The 22,122-nt window shown below is 45.0% G+C and overlaps 1 long non-coding RNA gene across 1 annotated transcript; it reads left to right on the top strand.

Annotated features, from left to right (window-relative positions):
• The first annotated feature begins 1,292 nt into the window (after positions 1-1,292).
• Positions 1,293-11,985, top strand: LOC110307615. Its single transcript, XR_002379439.1, has 3 exons — positions 1,293-1,505; positions 1,893-2,064; positions 10,166-11,985. It is a non-coding gene; the product is annotated as an uncharacterized LOC110307615 (long non-coding RNA).
• Positions 11,986-22,122: the final 10,137 nt, after the last annotated feature.

Here is a 22,122-nt window from a genome sequence, read left to right as displayed (position 1 = left end):
GCCAGCTACAGCTACATACCGAGACACTGTCTCAAACAAACACAAGATGGGGTGGGGTATAAGAGATAGATTCTCATCTACAATATCTGTTCCCCCAACCCCAAGTAAACTGTGTAACTCAGTCTATCTTTCCATATTTTGAAGAGGAAAACTCTGGGGCATTTTCCTATGTATCTATGCCCCAGTTGCATATCTTTATGAATGTTTATTTTCATTTAATGCAAAGACAATTTAATGGTGGTTACATCAGACTGACTGAATACCTTAGTACCCTTTCTCTTGTTACTCTGTCGTTGTCAGCTTTGTTTATTACATGAAATAATGAGTGGGAGAATGGTGGGCACTGTGGGAACAGAAACTCATGCCTATCCAGACAGAGCACTGGATGGCATTCCTGGTCAACACTGCGACCTGTTTCTGGGAAAGGAGGAAAAGAAGGAATGAACAAAGCAAAGCAAAGCAAAGCAAGAAGGTGTTTGACATCAGAAGTGGCCCATGCCACCATAATTCCAACCTTTGGGAGATTGAAGCAAGATAATAAAGAGTTCATTGAAGGCTACATAGTGAATTCAAGGCCAGCCTGGAGTACATGAAACCTTGTTGAGAAAGAGAGAGACAGAGAGAGAGAGAGAGAGACAGAGAGAGAGACAGAGAAAGAGAAAGAGGCAGAGGGGGACAGAGACAGAGAGGCAGAATCAACGGTAGAAACAGAGAGACACAGAGAGAAGAGGAATATAGATAGTGATTCTGGGTCCTATTTTTCTAACTATGTGCATCTGAGTGATGAGGCTTGGGACAGTCTGTATCATTTAGCATGCTCCACATAGAAGCTCACTGAATCTGCACTGTGGAGAACACCAAGAGTCTACTATTCCATTTTTACATCTGGCCTCAGAGGGAGACCTCTAGGCAACCAGAAATAAGGAACAGCTTGTATTTCCTCTTTCATATGTTTAGGACACTCCCACTGCTGATATAGCAGGCTTGTTTTGTCTGCTGGTTTTTGAGGAGATATCCAATGGACAATGGTATCCTGGTGCTAAACTATAGGCATACCTTTATACAGTATTAACAGATGGCATACCCCTACAAAAATAATCCCAAAAAAGTGCAAGCAAAACCAAAAAGGTATAGAATAAACCACAGCATAAACTTCAATGTACAGGAGTGACTGCTCACAGAACTTAGCAACCCGCTGAACCAGCAACCACAGACTATAAACACAGGAAGGAGCGCCGTGCAAACTGAAGACACATATCCCCAGGGAATGAGAAGTGCTGCTGTGATTACTTGGAGAACTGTCAGGCAGGCTGTGATCTTGTGGGTCTTGAATGGGAGGAGGCCTCACCAGGGCTGGGAATCCCAATCACTCAGGCTCTAAACACCGGGAATCTTCTCTCCTAACTAACACAACGTGAGCCCGGACTGTCTTTCCGGAGACAAGCAAGAAACATTACCTCTGCATGAATTGTTTATTTGTATATGCATAGTACATTTCATGACAGGTAAGTGAAAATGGAGCCCACAGAGGCTGTTAATGTTTGTTAAACATTAATGTGATGTCTATGATAAGGCATGCATGCTTACTGAGCTGTGAAAATGTTGAGCAAGATGAATTACCAAGTACCTCGGTGTATTTAACAATCCTGGGATGCTAACGGGGCTGGAAAGTTTAAAGTTAATGCTATATACTGACCAGGCTGCCAAGCACCCAAAGAATGTGGAGCTAGGGAGCCAGAGGTCTTGTGACAAATCTCCAAATTTGACCAACAGCATGTGCTTGCTCGACTTGTCAAGTTTCATCAGGCCGAGAGCCAAATTTTCTACATTCATTTCATACCTGTGACAGTTCCCCAAAACTAATGGTTCTTGCCTTTTTGTTTGGTGCACAGTGGTCAAGGATGCCAGCGCCAGCGGAGTAACAAGATGGGATGAAGGCCAGAAATGGACAGAGCAGCTGCTGGAAGTTATGTGTGCTGTCCCACTGACTTCAGAAGCCGTAGTTCTAAATGACAGATAGAGAAATGAAAACGAGGATCAAGTCCATGCTCAGCTGGGTACTAGGTACTGTGAGGAGGGCTTAATAACCATATATTCTCTGTTTGACCTACAGCAGAAACACTTTAAGAGTGGAGAAGGCTCGGTCTTTAGAGGAGGGCACCTCTTTTCAGACCTATCACACTGTGGATTGTTAGTTGTATGAGCTAAAACTATATAATATTTTTGAACTTCAGCGTACTTATATACAGAATAGGACCAGCACCTATTCCTGCAGGAATTGATTGCAGAGCTTAGTGAGATAATGCAGACAAATGCGTAGATGAGTTGGCTGATCAGAGTCCTTACATAGTGAGGCAGATTGATAGGTTAACGGTGATAACAAGCAGGCATTCCCAGGTTGATATTTCACAATGGTTTTGTTATCCAGACAGACGTTTTTAGGTAAGTTTCCTCAACGGTCCTAAGACCAGCAGGCCACAGGTTCCTACACAGAAAGACACAGGCAGGTTAGAGCAGCGGTTCTCTACCTGGGGAATTATTCCTTCACAGAGGTCGCCAAAGACCATCAGAAAAACACAGATATTTACAAGTCATAACAGTACCAACATTAATTTGAGGTGGCAGTGAAAATAATTTTGTGGTTGGGGGGGTCACTGCAGCATGAGGAAATGTATAAAAAGCTCTCGGCATTAGGAAGGTTGAGAACCACTGGGCTGGAGTGACATTTCTAGGTATCGTTGCTGACTTTGGGAAAGAAAGCACATAGTTTCCATGAGCCACCTCAAAGAAGAGAAATTCTTCCTGTGGTTTGTTTGGAGAGAGACCATGCACAAGAGAAAACCAGGTCATGGGGAGGTCAAAGGACTCACTTCCAAGGCCCTTCAGTTTCCTTCGGTTCAAAGCATCAGCATGGGATGGTACCTTGTTATGGATCATTGTGTGCTGAGTCTTGAGCTATAAATCACAGTGCCTGGCACAAATTGCTTTGGAATTGTATTGTGCAGGCACCCTGATGCATGCTTTCTATGAGCACAAAGCAGGGAGGAGCCTGGTAAGGCTTTGGTGTCTGCCCCCTTGGATGTTAGCAGATGAATTTAGAACAGAATTGGAAAAAATAATAATAAAAGGGAGCTGTCACCAAGGCTCCCAGGTCCTTGAGTTCTCAAAGTTTTGAACCAAGCATGATCAAAAAGGTCACACCAGCAGAACAGCTGATTCTATGGAAGGAGAAATCTGTTCATCTCTGCTCATGCTCCATCCCTCAGACAGGCTGTTGTTTGCTGGGAGCCTGGGGAAGAAGATAGCTTTTGCTTGTCTTTTAGGGCAGCCCTCTGTCCTCTACACCAGTTCTGCTTCCCAGCTTTCCCTTGACCACAGCTCAGTTAAAATAGCCTAGCTTTCACAAAGGAGAAGAATAAGGGGTCCGCTTCCTTGGCTATTCAGGCAGTGTAGCTGCCCATCTAGTCTGGAATACTTGTGGCATGAATCTGCCTAGATACAGATGAACAAGCCCAAATGAGCTTTCTAAGGTACTGCTAACACCATGGGCCAGCATTTAGCAATCAATCAAATAAAAACAAGTAAACCCTCCTTAGAAGGCAGAGAAGGGGGAGCTCGCCAGGTCCAAGCCTGGGAATTGAGAAGCTGATGAAGCTAGTCATTTCATTTGAGCCTGTGCCTCTCTAGTTACCTTGTGTTTTCTAGGAAATAATTATGTCAGAAAATTTTATTAAGTTTATGTCCGTGGGTGATTCGCTGACTCTAATTGGCTTTGAGAGTTGGTGATTGCAGCCTCTGCGGATGCACACACGAATGGGAAAAACAAACCTTTTCTCAGTGTGTTGAGATGTAACTGAATGATCGTTCCATTTTTAATAACCCCCAGAACATGTGGAGATACAGCCTCTGAAATGAGTTACAAGATGGAACATCACCTATGACCCGTGGATGAAGAAGGTTCCAGGGTGTTGGCAGTAGGGGCATTGCATGTGCCCAGAAGTACCAAAAACTACACTGAAACTAATAGCCAGTATCTGCTAAGACACAGTTATCGTTTTGAAAATGTTATTTATCATTGAATCCTTCCAACACAGATACTGTGTCTACTGTAGCTCACATGGATAGAAATCAAGGTACAGAGATGGAAAATTTTAACCAAGTGCATATAGCCAGTGCACAACAAAGCCAACTTAGGATGAATTCCAAAGTCCACCTCCACCCATAATTCCCCCGAAATGCCAGATCAGCAAATGTGTTGGTTTCTTGCCCACTATCCTAAGCATTCTTTCCCACATATACCTCACTTTCCAGGTTCAACCATATAATAGCTTCTGTTCATGAGTTAAAGATCTTTGGTTCTTAATAGCTCCCTATGCTCCGACCTAATAGTCCTTGATCTAGGGATTATCCCCAATCAGGGAGGCTAATGAGGACAACCAGCCCTCTAGTTACCTAACCGTAATCTTCTAGAGGAGGTTGTGTAGATCATACTGGATGGACATCAGGAGGGACACATCATAATGTCTAGACTTCTGGTAGCTGTATCTATAATGACTTAGAAAAGAAGTCTCTTTGGGGACAGTCAACATGTGGAGCCGTGACTGAGGATGAACCACTCACGTGGCCACTGGTCCCTTTACATTTTCACAGAGAGGGAGGGGCCAATCCATGGTCTTTCAGTTTAAGTTAAGGGGGTTGGGTTTGTCTTTATTCTCAGTCTTGAGTGGAGCAAAAGAGGAAAGGAATTTTCAATTTTGTAATTGACATGAGCAACAGAGATTGCAGAAATGTCCAATGATCCTTTAGGTTTAAGACTTTTGGCTCTACAGCCCATTGTACAGTGCAGGAACTAATGGCTTTCCTTCTCTCACCTTAATCTACGCTGCCTCTAAAGCAGTGTTTCTCAACTTGTGGGTCATGAGCCCTTCTGGGGATGTCTAAGGACCCATGGGGGTCAACTATCAGATATTCCGCATATCAGATGTTTACATTATAATTCATAACAGTAGCAAAATTGTGGTTGGGGGTCACCACAACATAGAGTCGCAGCATTAGGAAGGCTTCGAAGCACTGCTCTGAAACAACTCTATGAGTGACTTTCCTCTATGCACGAGGAAAACGGCATAAGGAAGCATGCTTTTTCGTTAGCCACCTTATAAAGGAAATGGTGGGGCTGAGGCAAAGAGCTTGCATAAGACACTGAACAGTAAGCTTACTTCTGAAACTTTATGTTATTCAGGCAAAGCAAGAAGTAAGGCATTGAAAACATGGTACTGGTCTTCGTTATGACTTCACCCTGAAGTTTACAGGTTTTTTTTTTTTCTTTCAAGCAGAATTTCTCCATTTGAAATTGACAACCACTTATATTTTCCTCCAGATTATGGGGTACCTAGAAGATTAATCAAGGACAACAGCGGCTTACCTAGTATCTGCCCATCTTCCCTACTCCTTCCTAACAGAATTTTGGCTTGGCACAGGAACCCACAACAACCATCAGTAAGAGTGCTTTCCAGGTCTTTGGGCAGAACGTAGCCTGGGCAGGGCCTTTTCCATTATTCAAGGAAGTCAAGCCAATTTCCAAGATGGAGATGATTGTCCAATAGCTTAAGGGCATTGCTTTGGTGGTAGCTGATGGTTGCTTTGTCGAGGAATATAGAAATTGTACATTTTGGTGGTAATACTGTAGTGTTCTTTGATCATTCAGGATTTAATTACAGGCTCAAGGACTTTAGGCTATGAAGGAGAGTCTTTCAATGGCATTTCATTGAAAGGGTGTTACAAACCACATACCATTCAAAACGGGACTGGTTCCCAGAGAGCGATTTTATTTCTGGTCCTGGGTGGGAATGGGGATGGGAGTTAAGTGAGAGAAGGAACTCCCAGAATTTATCAGCCTAAACTCATTGCCACCAATCACAGCCGAGAAGGTGGAAGGTTTAAGCTGGGCATCAAAGAGGCCAGTCCTCTCTCTGGAGATCCTGGATTTTCATCTTATATAGCGATAGGCTTCCCTCCATCTCCCAGAGTCCAGACCATCATGTGAGTCAGACAGTACCAACATTTAATATCAGGTTACTAAATTCACTGGCTTCCCTGTCTGTTCATACATCGTAAATCATCTCAGGATTTGTAAGGTTGAGAGCATTATTACCACTTTTGGATAGGAAGACAAAGGGAGGCCTCAGAGGGAGTCTTGGGTAGTCTGGAGAGTAAGCAGGTTGTAAACGCTGGTGTTCGGGGATGATTGCCTACCGAACAGTGGTTCTCAACCTATGGGCCACGACCTCCATGGGGGTCACATGTCAGATATGCTAATATTACTAATTATGATTAGTAGCAAAATAACAGTTATGAAGTAGCAAGGAAATAATTTTATGGTTGGAGGTCACCACAGCATGAGAAACTGTGGTAAGGGTCACAGCGTAAGGAGGGTTGAGAAGCACCAATGCAGGAGAATGAGGACCTGGCAATGAGTACGGAGAGGGCGCCAGTGTTCAGGGTCCTCCTTGTGGGATGAAGGCCCCTCCTCCAGCATTCATGAGGAATCGCTGTAGACAGTGTATAGAAACAACGTCCAGGGAAACCTTTGACAGTATACATAAGTTCAGCACTCTGTCCAAGACCATACAAAAATGGATCTGAGGATCCCTGTCCAGCTGGTCTTAAAGATAGTGGGAAGTGGTTATAAACCTCAAAAACTTTAGAAAATTTGCTTCTATAATTTCTTTAGACTCAGAAAAATTAGTTACCACCAACTCTGATTTCACATCCTGACCAGCTAGAAAAGTGAGAAAATAAAATGAACATTAGAATGTTATGAAAACCAGACCCATTACAGTCAGGTGTGGGAGTGGCTCACCATTCAGGCCTTGTGACCAGGTTAGAAAATGAGGGCCACAGATAGCATTTGGCAATGCCACACTGACTAGATGTCAAGCCAGTCCCGTCAAAAAGCTGATTTATCTATGAATGTGGTATAGACTTCCTGAAGACAAAGTGTTTGGCCTGCCCTACCCTCTGCAAACACCAAAGTCACAGCAGCCCGAGCCAGCCTGGGAACCATCACAGCACCATTACAATCACACCAGTGACAAACTAAGTCTTCACTGAGGTCACGCCATGCCTGAGTTCATGGGAGAGCCTTGTGCACATCGTCTTACGCAGTTCTCACAATCTCACTGTGCCGTAGGCATTATTATTTGTATTTTTCAGATAATTCAAATGACTTTCTCACGTCACAACTGATAAGAGGCAAGGCCAAAGACAGTCATGGGCCACGGTGACCTTTTACCAGTTCTGATGTTCTCCCATCATTAAGCTGGGTGATGCCCGGAGCCATTCAAGCCTCTCAGATGTAACTCCTGTCTTAAAACCAGGGTGGCATGTGACATCTCATGCCCATGTGGACTGAATAGAAGTGTGTCTGCTAAAGGTACTCACTGTAACAAGACTCAGTATTTCAACAACTCCCCCAGGTTCAGACCTTCTGCATTTTTGCATGTTTTCTTATTCTTTTGGAGGGGGTATCCAGGCTGCCAGGCTGGCATGCACATCAGCCCGTGGCATGAAGTATCCTTCTGTCTAAGACAGAGTGGAACGTCTCCAAGCCCACTCCAGCATGGGCTCCACACAGTGCCACAGCATTTGCCCTTGCTTTGCCATGAGCAGTCAGTCACCCTGGCCAAACCAAGATGTTCAAGTTAGACCGGAGTGCTGCCCATAAGATAAGAGATCACTATCAGAATCCATCAAAGGTTCTTCCCCCCTTTCTTCAATCCCACTCTAGAATTGATTCATCTTCGGTTTCAAGATAGGGAGAGGTGGGAGGCAAGAGGAAATTCATAGGCCTGCTTCCCAGGGCGATTGCCAGTGTTTGGTTATAAATATTTTCAAGAGGGATAAAAGCAATCAGTCTGTTTCTGAGAGCCCTGTGCACACTGCCCCAGAAGCAGAGAAATGGAGCCAAGAAGGGAGTGTGGGCAGACCAGTCTTACGCTACAGCCACTGTGTGCTATGGGAAGTGGAGGGAAGGAGGGATCCAGAGAGGGAGAGAAGGCTGCTGTTTGAAAGTACAGAGCACCCTGACACCCACTCTCCCTAAGTATGTGTGTTCTGCTCCTGCCAGGCCATCGGTAGACAATAGCTTCTTTCCATTTCCTCTTCATCACTCCAAAGCAGGGAGCTAGCTACAAAGGGAAGGACATGCTGAGATCCCACGAAGTGCTTTTATTGAAACCCAGCTCTCCAGAGAGAGATTGAGGAAGTGACTTAAGCAACCTTATTACAAAATAAAAATGTATCCTCTGACTTCATGACAGGAAATTCAAGAGAGAAAAGCGCATAAAAACGTACACACGCGCGCGCGTGCATGCACACACACACACACACACACAGAGTAAGCAGAGCTCAAAAAGACTGGAAGAAAGAAGAGATGATAAATCATTATGTGCAGAACAGGCAAACACAGCATGAAGCTCAGAAAGGAGTTTTAAAACCCCCAGGAGTAATTTGGTCTTAGGAATATTTTGTGCTCTAGTCTGAAAATTCTAATTAGAATAGATTCATCAAGCTATGGAAAATAGCTGAAATTCCTTGTTGTTCGCACCACGGTTTGCAAGAACCTCCCTGACTTCACACCACTGACAGTGCTGAGGGCATCCGGCAATGCTTCTAGAAAGCTCTCAGGTGTCCGCGCTTTGTTTGCATGGCACGTGGGTATCATCACTTAGCAGCTGCTAAGAAGAGCTGCTCATTAACGAAACTAGTCAGGAAACAAACATGACTTCACAGAGCCCTCCTTCCAGACTCACTTTCCACTGACCCCTTCGCCCCAGATGGACTGAATAGCATGTTCAATTAAAGGGCACAGGAAGGGCTCAGCTCTGTGGTAAGAAACATTCTCCCTACCCCACCTCTGCTTAGCTCTGCCATCAACCATTGATGGCTAATCTTTAATAAATCATTTGGGATTTTAGAACTCAGGAGTCTGTGGAATTTTTCCCCCCTCCAGAATACCTACCTCTTATATGTTCACATGCATTGTCTTGGGGCTTCCATTACAGAGTGGTCTGAGAAAGGCCATAAATGGTCTATCAGTGTGGCTCAAAGCAAGGCTTTTATCTGAGGACCCATTCATTTTTCCAGCCATCATTTTCCCCCTCTGGGCTAGTCTTTCTTCTTTGGGCGCAACTGCTCGCTCCCTGTGAAGACTGAAGGCCAAGGGTAAACTCAAGAGCCAGGCTTGCTCAGCTGTTGAAGATGGAAGGTGAACCTGTTGGTTTCCAGTGATGTAGTTTATGAGTGTTGGTCGTGGGAAAAACACAGAGCTTGTGTCTCTTGCTGTGTGAGTTGGGTATAGGCAGGGAAAAGGGTGAGGTGAGACAGTAGATTGGAGTGGGAGAGGGGGAGGCTGCAGGGAGAGCATTAAGGTTTCCTTTGTGGAAGGAGATGGCCAAAGAAGCCTCATAATGCATATCGAGATGACAACTCTTGGCTTCATATGGTCTAGTCTTCTACATATGGTCTAGTCTTACTATTCCTAACCTCTGGGAATCCCAGTGCAGCTCCGCCCAAAACATGTCCGCAGACATACAGTTCTCTGGCGGTACCCATCCTATTTAGACATGGGAACCATGCCGTGTGTAAACAGCTCAAATCTTAAAGTGCACACGGGAACGGGTACAGTATCTGAGCCAGGCTTCAGTATTTAAGTGGCCCAGTTTCTCTCTTAAGCTTTTTAGGATGCATAAGGCCACATGAAAATCAAGGTCGGAAGCAACCTTATTCCTCCAGGTGTTTTTGAGTCAGAAAGATCCCAATTTAGAAACAAAAAGCCATCACCTCGATTAAAGTACCCACTCTCCTAATAAGCCACTAAGCCACCACTGCTCTCTTTGACCAGTGCATGTACATTTTGTTGAGACATATACATTCAAAGTCCAGGATATTGTCTAGGAAACTTGAGCCTTGCAGCCTTCCCAGAAGCAACCATCACTGCCTAATTCCTTCCAGAGGAATAGAAGCCCAGGTTCCAGGCAGCAGCATAGTCCCCAGAGGACACATCATCATTGATTTTCCATGTGGCTCTGCACTCGGTGCTCACTCGTGTGTGTTTTGAATGCTATCTTACGTTCTTTTCATGTCCCTTCTTTTACTGTGCCCCCAGAGACAGTCAAAGCCTCCAGGCCGTTCTGCAATAAAAACTCAGCAAGTTGGAAGGACACAGCCCAAAGCTTTTCAGACAGCCAGGAAGTTCTGCTGACAGCACTAAAATCCAGGGTCTTCATATAGCATCTGAGGCAGGTGTGTTTATCCAGCCGAGCGGAAGCCGGAAACGTGTCCTCCGAGGATGGCCTCTCAGTTTCCTGTGGGCTGAAGACTTAGTGTGTTTTCCTGCTCCCTGACCTTGAACCCTGACTCTCCTTCTGGATCTGTGATCAGATTGGATTCTTGGGCTTTGTTTGGATTGTGGGGTCAAGTCCCTCGGGAGCCTTTGTATTGTTGCACGCCAAGGATGCGCCCTCTCAGCAGGAGGGGTGGGGGCTGCTTTGTGAACTGTGATCTAAAGCCAGTGTCTAAAACAGTCATATTTCAGCCCCAGGTCAGCAAGCACAATCCATACATTTATATGTTCATATATACATACACTTACATATTCATATATACATACATTTTTATATTCATACAAATGCATTCATAGCAAAATAATGATTTGCACCAAAATACACAGAGGCCCAATGTTTGAGGATAATAGCCCAGCCCTTCTTTCCAGGTAAGTTTTGCATCCTGCTAAGGAGATAGATCTCATTATTTTTATAAATTTCTGAACTGATATAGCCTAGTAGATGCCCCAAGTTACACTAAAATTAACTGTTCTCAAAACTTCCATTTTCAAAATCCCTTGTGCTTACCCCAACACACACCGGTGCTAGAAATTATTGAGCCAGGAGCCTTGTATATGAGAAGTAAATTCTCTGTCATCAAGCTACCTCTCCAGCTCTCAGGTCCAAATGTGAACTTGTTGACGTGAGCCTCTGATTGAACAGACACTGGGGAAGGCCAGAGCAGCCACACTCATGACTGCTTCTTAGATACACTTGGCCCTATTAGTTCGTTCAGAATGATAACAAAATGCCCATTGATTGGGAGCATCATAACAACAGATATTTATATCTTACACTGTTGGAAGCTGGAAAATCAAAGGTAACAGTTGCTTGGTGTTCAGCATGGTCCAAGTTCTTGAGCTGCCCTCAGAAGGCAGGAGAGGTGAGGAGTTCTCTGAAGTCCCTTCTAGGACCCTTTCAACCCCAACAGCCTCATTGTCTAACATCACCAAATTTTGAGGGAGATGGGAGTATTCCAGACATTTTGATTACAGCACACCAAAATTCATGACATTCCCAGGATCTCCAAACAGTAATTATAATAGAAATAGGAACAAAATGACTAGTCAAGATGATGTCACACTCCCCTGGAATGGGTCCCTGAACCCAGTTTGACTGGCACCTTTAGAACAATAAATAGGAAAAGCTAGTCAAAACAAGAGACACAGGGTGGAATGTCATACGAAGACATGGTTGGAGTGAAGTATTTAAACCAAGGTGTGCTAATGATTACTGGCAAGGACACAAATAAAGAAAAGGGACTGAGACTTCTTGAGAGTCTTTTGAGATAGGCTACCCCACTGATACCTTGATTTCAGACTTTTGGCTCTAGCACCATTTAAGTATAAATTCCTTTGTCTTTAGCACCAGTTAAGAACTGTTCATTAGGTCGGTGCTAGGAAAGGCACAAGGCAGTCTGACCCAACGACTCTGAAACCACTTTGGAGAACCACTGATCAAAGTTCATGGCCCACCTCCCTCTTTGGCTTCCATTCCTTTCTTATCATGCCCATGACAAAGTCTTCCCTGGAATAGTTCTTATTGTGTCTCTTTGCATCTATCCCGCACCTGATTATTTCCCTAAGAAGAATTTTCACTAGCTCCTGGTTTTTAAATAATTTTTTGTTTTTTATGTTTTGTTTTTCTGCTGTCCTTTTTATTCCTATGTAATCCTAGGAGCTCACATATGTTACGTTGTGGCAAACGAGAGTCTCTGACTACCCTCCTGTTTCCATCATCCTGACAGAACATTGGTTACTTCCTGTGGTTGAAGTTTCATTCCCTCTGGCAAAGGCCAAAGACATAGGTATCACAAAACCTTTGCCAGAGACTTCAGGGAACTGGAGAGATGGACTGGAAAGGAGGGGGTTTCAGCTCCAGGAAAACAAGCATTAAGAGGGATTTATTTGTCTTCAAATATATGAAGTGTTACCATGCATTTGGTGCAGACCGTCTGCTTTCCATCATATTTGAGAGTGGGCCAGAGGAAGACAGCCTTAGGAAGGAGAGCTTTGAATAGAAAGAATTTTCAAGGTAGGTTTTTAAGTCACCGTGACACCAAAGGAGAAGTTTAGATGCACACAGACACTTTGTCATTCAGTTTTATTTAGGCAGAACTCTTCCTGGAGCCAAGTAAATGAAAGAGATGCATTTTGGCTATTTCTTCTTGAGGTGGTTTGAATATGCTTGGTCCAGGGAGTGGCACTATTAGGAGGGTGGCCTTGCTGGAGTAGATGTGTCACTGTAGGCATGGACTTTATGACCCTCATCCTAGCTGCCTGAAAGCCAGTCTTCTCCTGTTTGCCTTTGGATGAAGATGTAGAACTCTCTAGCCCCACATTTGCCTGGATGCTGCCATGCTCGCTCCTTGATGATATCGGACTGAACCTCTGGACCTGTAAGCCAGCCCCAGTTAAAACTGTTGTGCTTTGCAAGAGTTGCTGTGGTCATGGTGTCTGTGCACAGCAGTAAACCCTAACTAAGACACTTCTGCTCTTAGAGTTGGCAAGCTTAGAAAAGAACCAAAATGCCCACTTAAAATTAATATCAGCTCCAAGGGACGAAACACTTCTTTGTTGATGCAGTTGTCCTAGACAGGGAATTTGCCTCTACTTCATCTTCTACAGATAAGAAAAATGTGTATTTTTTATCTTTTCTGTATAGGTCTCTCACCTGTATATGTCTGCAGACCACATTTATTCAATGTCTTTGGAGGCCAGGAAGGGCATCATATCCTCTGGAACTGGAGTTATTGATGGATGTACTTCCCCATGGCCGTGCTGGGAGCTGAACTTAGGTTTGCAATAAGAGCACTGACTTCTCTTAGCTGTTGAACTTCTTTCTGACCCTTGTCTTTTACATTAATTGAGCTTTTGGGAGATACCACTCTCTATTATGGAGTCGACTCTTCTCTCTCTAGTGTCATCCAGTCTTGCCAAGTCTGGATTATCTACCAACAAAAGCAGTATATATTTGCTTTTTTTTTCTTGCTGTATGCAAAAGTATCGCAAACCAAGCAGCTTCAAATGGCACGTATCTGTTGAGTCAAGAGCGTGGGTCAGGAGCCTGCCTGCACATGACTCAATTGGATGCCGCCTCAGGGCCTCATAAGGCTCTGTTAGAGCACAGGTGGCCTGTCCCTTTCTGGAGTTTGGGATGTTCTGCCAAGCTCCCATGAGTTAGCTGGCTTCTGTTTCTTTCAGTTGCAGGGCTGGGATTTCTGCTCCATCACTGCCTAGTGGCTAGAGGCCATCCTTAGCATCCTTAAGTGCCCCAGGTCTCAGACCCCTGCCCCCCGCCCCCAACAACAAGCCTACTTTGTTCCTCAGGGCTGGTAGGAGAGTCTCTCATGCTGTAATAGTCATGTTGGCCATGCCCTCTACCAGCTGGAAGTGGGTCACATGCTCTGCCTGTATTAAAGAGGATCATACTGGGTGTGAGGCCACTTTAGGACTCTGCATACTTCGCTATAGTTAGAAGGGGCTGCTTGCTCTTGTTCCTTCTCAAGCCCAACTGCCGGTGAGTTTCCAGCTTATCTGATGCTAACCTGATCATATTAATGTAGAAACTAAATTCACAATGGAGAACAGAAACTACAAATGATCCTGGTTTTGTATACCAGTTGTACTCTGAAGTTTAATTGCCAGAAGTTAAGTTTATTAATTGAATCGCTATTAAACGTGATTTTTTTCCACCCATTCCTTCTTATTGCTAGTCTAGGCCACGCAGAAGGCTGACCTTGACCCTAGACTACCTGGGTTTAGATCCTGACTACAGTAATAGTTCTGCAGCCTTGAGAAATTGTGGGGAAAGCATGGCGTTAGTTGGGAAAGGTGATCAACTTTCTCACCCCGACAGCACGCTATCCCCACTATGACAGACTGTATGTACACTCAAACCCTTCCTGCGGTAAGTTCCTTTTTCCTCAGGTATTTTGTCATAGCAACGAGGTAAATAACACACTAGGCAAGCACGGACTATGCATCCAGTCTTGTGTGCAGTGTGCTTATCAGTACTGTCTAATCTGAGCCACAGAAAACACTGTGACTGTGGGGCTGGGGTAGGGTGTTGGTACCTTCTCTTTCTATATTAGGATGCTGAGGCTCAAACGTTGCTAATAAGAAGCTTCATGGAGTCAAAGCCAGCATGGCTTTCCTCTGTTGTCTTTTTAAAAAAGATTTTATTTATTTTATATATGCAAGTACACCATCACTGTCTTCAGACACACAAGAAGAGGGCATGAGATTCCATTACAGATGGTGTGAGCTACCATGTGGTTGCTGGGAATTGAACTCAGGACCTCTGGAAGAGCAGTCCGTGCTCTTAACAGCTGAGCCATCTCTCTAGCCCTCCACAGTTGTCTTAATGTTTCCAATGCTGCCTTAATGATGTATAACCAAAGAGCCAAAAGGGACCATGGTAGCTGAAAGGATGAGAGTGAGAAGAGAGAAGGAGTGGGCATGGGTGGGGCAGGCAGCTGTGTCCATACTGACTCTCACTAGCTCAGTTGCATCTGCAATGGGTTGATTGGGCAAAAGGCTCTATCAAGACCCAGTTCTACAAAGTGCCTCATAGCCACTCAACTGCCTTCAGCATCAGTTTCTTGATGCTCTCAAAGAAAATGTGCCTTCTTTGAAAGATGAAGTGAGATCATTTTGACAGCACTGGGTGGATGTTTTAGCACTTTATGCTATTCATTTAAATAAACATGGGAAGGAAGAAGAGAAGAAGAGGTGAGCCATAGGTAGAGAGAGAAAAAAATTGCAAGGGTGGGAAGTCATTATTTTTATCTAATTATTTAAATTTTCAATTATTTTTCAGTATTTAATTGTTTCTCATATAGTATATTTTGATCATATTCTTTTCCATCCCCAAATATTTAGTTTTATTTCACAGATATGAGTGTCTGCCTGTATATATGACTATGCATCACATTGGTTCAGTGCCTGCAGAGGTCTGAAGACATCAGATTTTCTGGGATTGGAGTTAAGGGTGGTTGTGATCCCCATGTGGGTACTGGGAACTGAACTGAGTTTTCTGCAAGAGCAGGAAATGCTCTTAGCCTCTGAGCCATCTCTCCAGTGCCCAGGAGATTATTATGGCCTGGAAGATAAAAAGAAAGCTCAGACCCGGAGTCCCAAAAGTCAACTCAGAATGCTGTTCCCGCTGTGTGGGGGGGAGGGAAAGGCGTGCCCAGAGAGAGCTAGGGAAGGAACCTAAAGCCTCAAGAAGGCTCAGTGGAAGAGCACTCTTGGAAGAGCACTCTTCCACCGAGCTGTATTCTCACCGCCACTGCAGAACCTTTCTTCAGCTCAGTTCTGGAATAGAGAGAGTAGCGTGAAGAAAGCATCACAAACAGTGCCTCTGTTGAGCACTTCATGGAGCACGGGAGGCAGAGCCTGGAGCTCTGGTGTTGGGTGGTCAACGGTTCTGCTGTTGAGGTTCGCTTGCTTCTGTGCACCCCAGCGGCACCTGCTGCGGCTGTCCCTCCACTGTGTCACCAGTGTTATAGCAAGAATGAAGCAGGCAAACAGTAACTAGCAGGCTGCTATAAATACTGTTGAGAGAAAAAATTTCAGATTTGAATCTCATCCTTGACTGGCACTCCGTGAACGATTCAGGTACAGGGCTGGGGGACCAGGCTTTGGATGGTTCCCCCACATGTCTGGATGCTCTTGGTGCTGGGAAACTCTGGTTATGAAACTTGAAGGTATTTAAAGTTTTAGGGGTAACAGAGAAATGACCTTAGAATAAAGATCCGCCTCTCAAGTGGAGTTAGCAATGACACTGGGGAGGCAATGGGGAGGATCTGGGATGTTCTATCTAATGTCTCTCCAAATCTCCTGCAAGAGGCCTCAATAGTGTTTGCAGGCACAGGTTCTGCAGCAGGTTGTTATCAATGGCCTTAGATCGTTTGATTGGTCCTCTGTCACTTCAACTGTATCAGACCCCCACCCCTCAGACTGATATGGTGTTGAGTAGTGCTTGTCACCTGGGCTCTTGCAGTGACCCAGTGAGTGGCACACCAATGATGGCATCCTTCTTGAGGTGATAATGCTTAGATCTCTATGTCTTCCAAATACAATCAATATATTTTGTAGAAAGTCCAAAGGCTGATTTCAGAAGAAACCTTTAAGCCTATCCAGAAATAAAGAGATTGCTTTAATCTCTGCAATGAAAAACACTCAGTGAAAATGACTGCAATGTAAAGACAGACAGACAGACAACATAAAACTGTAGGGAGCAGAGGAAGTCTGAGTGGAGCAAGTCCTGAGGGAATGTGCATTATTCACGGGCAAGGCCATGTCGAGGATGCTAAGGCCTCAGTTCCAAGGGAAACTGGCAAAGCCATCCTCATACAGCAAAGGATGGCTTAGGGGCTGGCAATGGTTTTCAAAGAGGTTTACGTGTGAGCGAGTGCTCCGTGAGTAAAAAGACTAGAAATACAACAACTTCCTCCTCCTCCTCCTCCTCCTCCCTTCCCCCTCCCCCTCCTCCTCCTCCTCCTCCCAGGTGTTCACAGTCTGAGACTGTTGACTTACAAGAAGGTCCCTCCAAGAGTACTGTCTCCCTCCCCACTGTACTGTCCAAAATAAGCAAGCTAAGGTTCAGGGGTGAGCCATTAGTAGCTGCCCTTCCATCAGAGTGTGCACACTGCAGCTGGCTCCAGCTTTTCTGTACTTATATCTGCAAGTCTTCCCTTTCTTTTTTTTTTTTCTTTTAAAAGGTTTATTTATTATTCTATGTAAGCACACTGTAGCTGTCTTCAGACACACCAGAAGAGGGCATCAGATCTCATGGCGGATGATTGTGAGCCACCATGTGGTTGCTGGGATTTGAACTCAGGACCCGAGTCTTCCCTTTCTTCATTCCTGCAATGTCCCAGACAGATTTCCAGATCCAAGTCACTTGAGCTGCAAATTTTTGCAAGGTTCAGAAGAAAAGAGAAAGCTGAGTGTGGTGATGCACATCTCTAATTCCAGCCCTTGGGAGGTATAAGCAGGAGGACCATGGTCAAGGTCATTGTTGACTGCACAGTCAATTAGAGATCAGCCTGTACTACGTGAGATTCTCTCATATGCCAATACCCTGAGACAAGGCTGAGGGAACCCGGGCAGGCAGCATGAGTGTGAGTCCTGTACCTGACTGGGCTCTTGAGTTTAGAGTCTTGAGTCAAGAGCTTATCAAGTAGGATGAAAGGTGGAAAGAATGGCCACTGGATTTCAAATGAGAGCAATGCACAAAGTTGGCGCTTTGCTTTCATGAGAAGGCAGGACACCAGCCCTACCTCATTTCTCCATACACCCCTAATGTCCAGTTTGAATGGGTCCTGTGGAAAGTAGAGGAAACGATGAGGAACAAAGTACTGAGTGAATGTGTGTAGTTACTACATTGGCCAAGTCAAGGAACCCAGCACCTCAGGCCTATGGGAGTGACAGCCTGCCCTGGATGAGGCTCAAAGCCTTTCTACAGGGAGCAAGTGAGAGCACTGACCATCTATGTAGAATATTTCCACTGTAGCTTTGTCCCCCAGATGTCTCTGGCTTGAAGACTGTTCTCCTACAGAGGCCAATCCTACTGAGATGAGTTAAGCCTGCCTCCTGGCTCAGCTCTATGTAAAATCTGGGCCTTCCTATCTGTGTGTAACGGCCCCACAGGCTTGTTCAGCTGAATGCAATAACCCACCTCCCTGTTAAATGGTATATAGTAAACAGGCTGAGCTTCCGGGATGCTCAGGTTCCTCCATCAGAGAGCAAACTAGCTCTTCTGCATATGTGTGTCTGTGGTTTCTCCTGTGTCTGTCCTTCCTTCATTCTCTCCCCGCCCCAGCCAGGCCAAGTCCCTAAAGCTGTGCAAACACTCGGCAGATTACATGAAATGCGCTGGCCCCGCCATAATGAGTAACTAGGGACCACGCTCTAGACTTCTAGCTAATCTTTCCAGTAGGCAATGTCCCACTTCACTGTGGACCTTCCACCGTCCCAGTGGTCTAGCCTTAGTTTTTTTTTCTCAACTCCACACTCAGCAGACAGCTTTTTAATAAGGAGAAACTAGCTATAGGGTGAACATTTTGGCAATGGCTTTTATAGAGGTTGGGCCAAAACAACTCAGGAAGAAGTTACCTTGGCTTGCTGTGTCGGATGTTTAATGATCCCTCTATGACTACTTAATTGCTCTGTTTCTCTTCTGCTGAAATGTAAAGCAATGATACTCCCTAAGCCACTTAATACTTATGCTAAAACATAGGAGGCAGAAAGAATGCAGGGATAGAAGGAGGGACTTGGAAGCCCCAAGACCATACTCCAGAGTCTGGAGAGCTGGGTCAGATGTGCAAAGGGCACCCTTCCCAGGACAGAGCAGCCCCCAGCAGCCCCCAGAGCAAATCAGTTCTGGTTGTCCTGACCTGCTTCGCCAACAGCCAACAAGGAAGGCTTCCAAGTCTCAGCTCCTTCCTCTTTTATCCCCATGACTCCCATCCTGTCCAACCAAAGTTCTACATTTCCGGAAAAAAAAAAAAAAAAAAAAAAGGAAAGGCACATGAGACACATGTAACAAGAATTCACTTTGCAGTGGCTTCAACAACTCAGGATTTATCTTTCTTTCCATACATCAAATTTAAGAAGAGTCCTAAGAGAGAGTTTTTGGCCTGGAGGTGGTGGTGCACACCTTTAATCTCATCACTCAGGAGGCAGAAGAAGGCAGATTTCTGAGTTCGATGCCAACTTGGAATACAGAGCTAGCTCCAGGCCAGCCAAGGCTACACAGAAAAACCCTGGAGAGAGACACAAAGACACAAAGAGAAGTGGGGGCAAAAGAGGGAGGAGACATGGAAGAGAGAGAGAGAGAGAGAGAGAATCTGAAATGCTTGCAATTCTTTTGTGATTTTTCCAGCATGCTTCCTATCTCGTGGTCACACACAAGGTCGCTGCTGCAGTTCTGTGTATGAGATCTTCCTTTCAGTCGCACTGAGATGAGGAGGGGATTAGGAGGTACCTGTTCATGTCTGCAGTCAACCTAGCAAAAACCTCATAAACCACCAGGCTTTCTCTTCTCTCCCACAGTTCAGCATCAGATCCATGGCCACCCTACCTTCAGGGGAGTCTGGGAAAAAGAGTGGTGGGATTCTCAGCCTCCAAAGCAAGAAGTAAGAATAGCCTAGGTTCAATCAGATGCCCATCATCAACGGCAATGTCTAAGGAAAACGCACAGCCCCCTGCCATTTGTCCTATGAGGCACAGTCCGGATCTTAGAAAGCTCTTGCTTAGTTTTGAGTATAATGAAGATCAGTCTATTGTTGATCTCCCTGAGGGCTTCTGCTTCCCCATAAAAACTACACAGAGTATTCATCCCGCAGGCAGTGCCAGCTAAACGTTAGTCTAGAAGAGCTGGCCGCTGCAGCGCAACTCTGTTCTCCAGGCATTACACGTTCAGCTTGACCCAGAGCAAACTCTCACAAGATCAAACCTATTACAGTTCCCCACAGAAGGGGAAGGAGGATTCTCACTTGAGATTCCTGTTCCTTCCAGCTCCACTCAGCTACATATATAGCCTTCTCCAGCTGTACATAGTCTTAGGGGAGTGTCTAGAGTATACAGGAAGTGGTTGGAGGAGATGGGGCCTCCCGTGGTCAAGGGAGACTTTAGTGATAACAGACAGCTACCATTAAGTTACCCATTCTCCTAAATGTAGTCTTTCACCTACACTCCTGAAAGTCATCCGAAGAAATCCATTGACTTACCAAGGCAGGCTTAGATTAAATAGTTTATTTGGTCATTGATGTCTTATCTGTTACATATAAGTGTTTCCATACCTCTTGACCTAGAAAAATTCACACAACACCCTCTTACCCTTCCGCGATGACGGATAATGAAATCAGTCCTTGGCATGCACACACAGGTCTGCAAGGTGAAATAACCATTATCTTTTTATATGACCCCAAACAATGGGAACCCAGCTTGCTAACCTTTAAATAGACAAGCAGCCTGGAAGCCAAAGCCTTTTAGTGCAGAAAAAAACCACAGTAGGAAGCAAGAAGGATTCATTGTGAATCCCTGTGATGTGCAGAGTTGGAGAGGGAACTGGGTCTCAGGGTACACACAGCTGGATCCTGGGCTTAACCCTATGTTGGAGAATACCAGCTCTGGCCTCTTCAAGGCCAGAGAGTCACCAGCTGGCTTCTCACACAGCCATCAGGAGCTTAGGCACACAGAGATGTTCCCTGGTGCCACCCTCATCTCTCTGTGACAGACAGAGCTAAATCCTGATTCCTTGCTCAGAGAACATTCTCTTCTCATCTCAGCTGGTGAGAACTTTGTCTGCTATGTCTTGCAATCCAAGGCTGCATCCAGAATGACAGTTCCAATGGGTGCTCATCAGGGTCTGGGCTCATATGCCAGTATAGTGCCTTCTCAAGAATGGGACCGGGAAGGATTTCAGATGCCCATAGTTCTGGATGAAGATTCTGAAGGCTATGAAAGGAACCCTTCCATCCCAAAGCCTTTCTCCCACCAATGTGGATCTTCCCACATACTATCATTTCCCCTCAAGGTTGATAAAGAAATCACTCACTGACTGTTCTCCAGGCAGGCACTGGGCAAAACCCAACACACTGACTCTCTTATTGGTCCCTCGGTGTCTTGCAGCAGACACCTTCTCCCATTTTGTAGATTAGCAAACTAAAGTACAGGGCAGTAAAAGACGTTGACCTTTGGAATAAAATGAGAGAGAAAGGTTTGAAACCTGCTCATCTCCCTAAGATACCTACTTCCTCTGTCTTCCATTTCATGAACACAAAGAACGGGTCAGATTAGGAGACATGGTTTTGTTTTGTTTCTTCTTATTTATTTATTTATTTATTTATTTATTTATTTATTTAATGTATGTGAGTGCACTGTCACTCTCTTCAGACACACCAGAAGAGGACATCAGACCCCATTGCAGATGGTGCTGAGCCACCATGTGGTTGCTGGGAGTTAAACTCTAGACCTCTGGAAGAGCAGTGTCTATTAACTGTTGAGCCATCTCTCTAGCTCCAGGAAACATGTTTTAAGAGGTTTGAAGATGGTAGGCATCCTCTGTAACAAGAGCTTCCAGATCATATGAGAGTCTGATTTGTACCTCTTCTTTTGATTGTAACACTGCCATCCCTCTCACGCCCCACCCCCACCTTAGAAAAGCAGCAAGCATTAGTGCCAGACCACCCACCATTCAGCTTGTGGCACTGAGAAAAGCATATCAAGCACCAAGCATCCAGGTTGTTCTCACACTTTAAATGCACATGGTTCGTGTGTGGGAAGAATTCCACGTCACTTCAGCTCTAGCAGAACGAATTCCTGTTTTCTCTTTGAGTGGTGTGGTCCTTGCTTTGTCCGTTGGTGCTGGGCATCACTCTCATCCCCAAAGATGGACGTATCTGTCCTGTAGCCCTGCAGACTGATCTCAGAACCTTGTTAATTGAGAAGAGACACAGCTAAGAACCCTGTATTTCTAGTGACAGCTTTTTTGTTTTTTGGTTTTTGTTTTGTTTTGTTTTGTTTTGTTTTGTTTTGTTTTGTTTTGTTTTGTTTTGTTTTGTTTTGTTTGAGACAGAGTTTCTCTGTGTAACAGCTCTGGCTGCCCTGTACTGGATTTTGTAGACCAGGCTGACTTGGAACTCAGAGATCCACCTGCCTCGACCTCCTGAGAGCTGGGACTAAAGGTGTGCCCTGTCATCCCTCTCACGCCCCACCCCCACCTTCAA

The sequence above is a fragment of the Mus caroli genome, chromosome 13 (assembly GCF_900094665.2).
Source record: "Mus caroli chromosome 13, CAROLI_EIJ_v1.1, whole genome shotgun sequence".
In the NCBI taxonomy this organism is placed as follows: Eukaryota; Metazoa; Chordata; class Mammalia; order Rodentia; family Muridae; genus Mus; species Mus caroli.
This window is presented reverse-complemented; position numbering and strand designations above follow the sequence as displayed.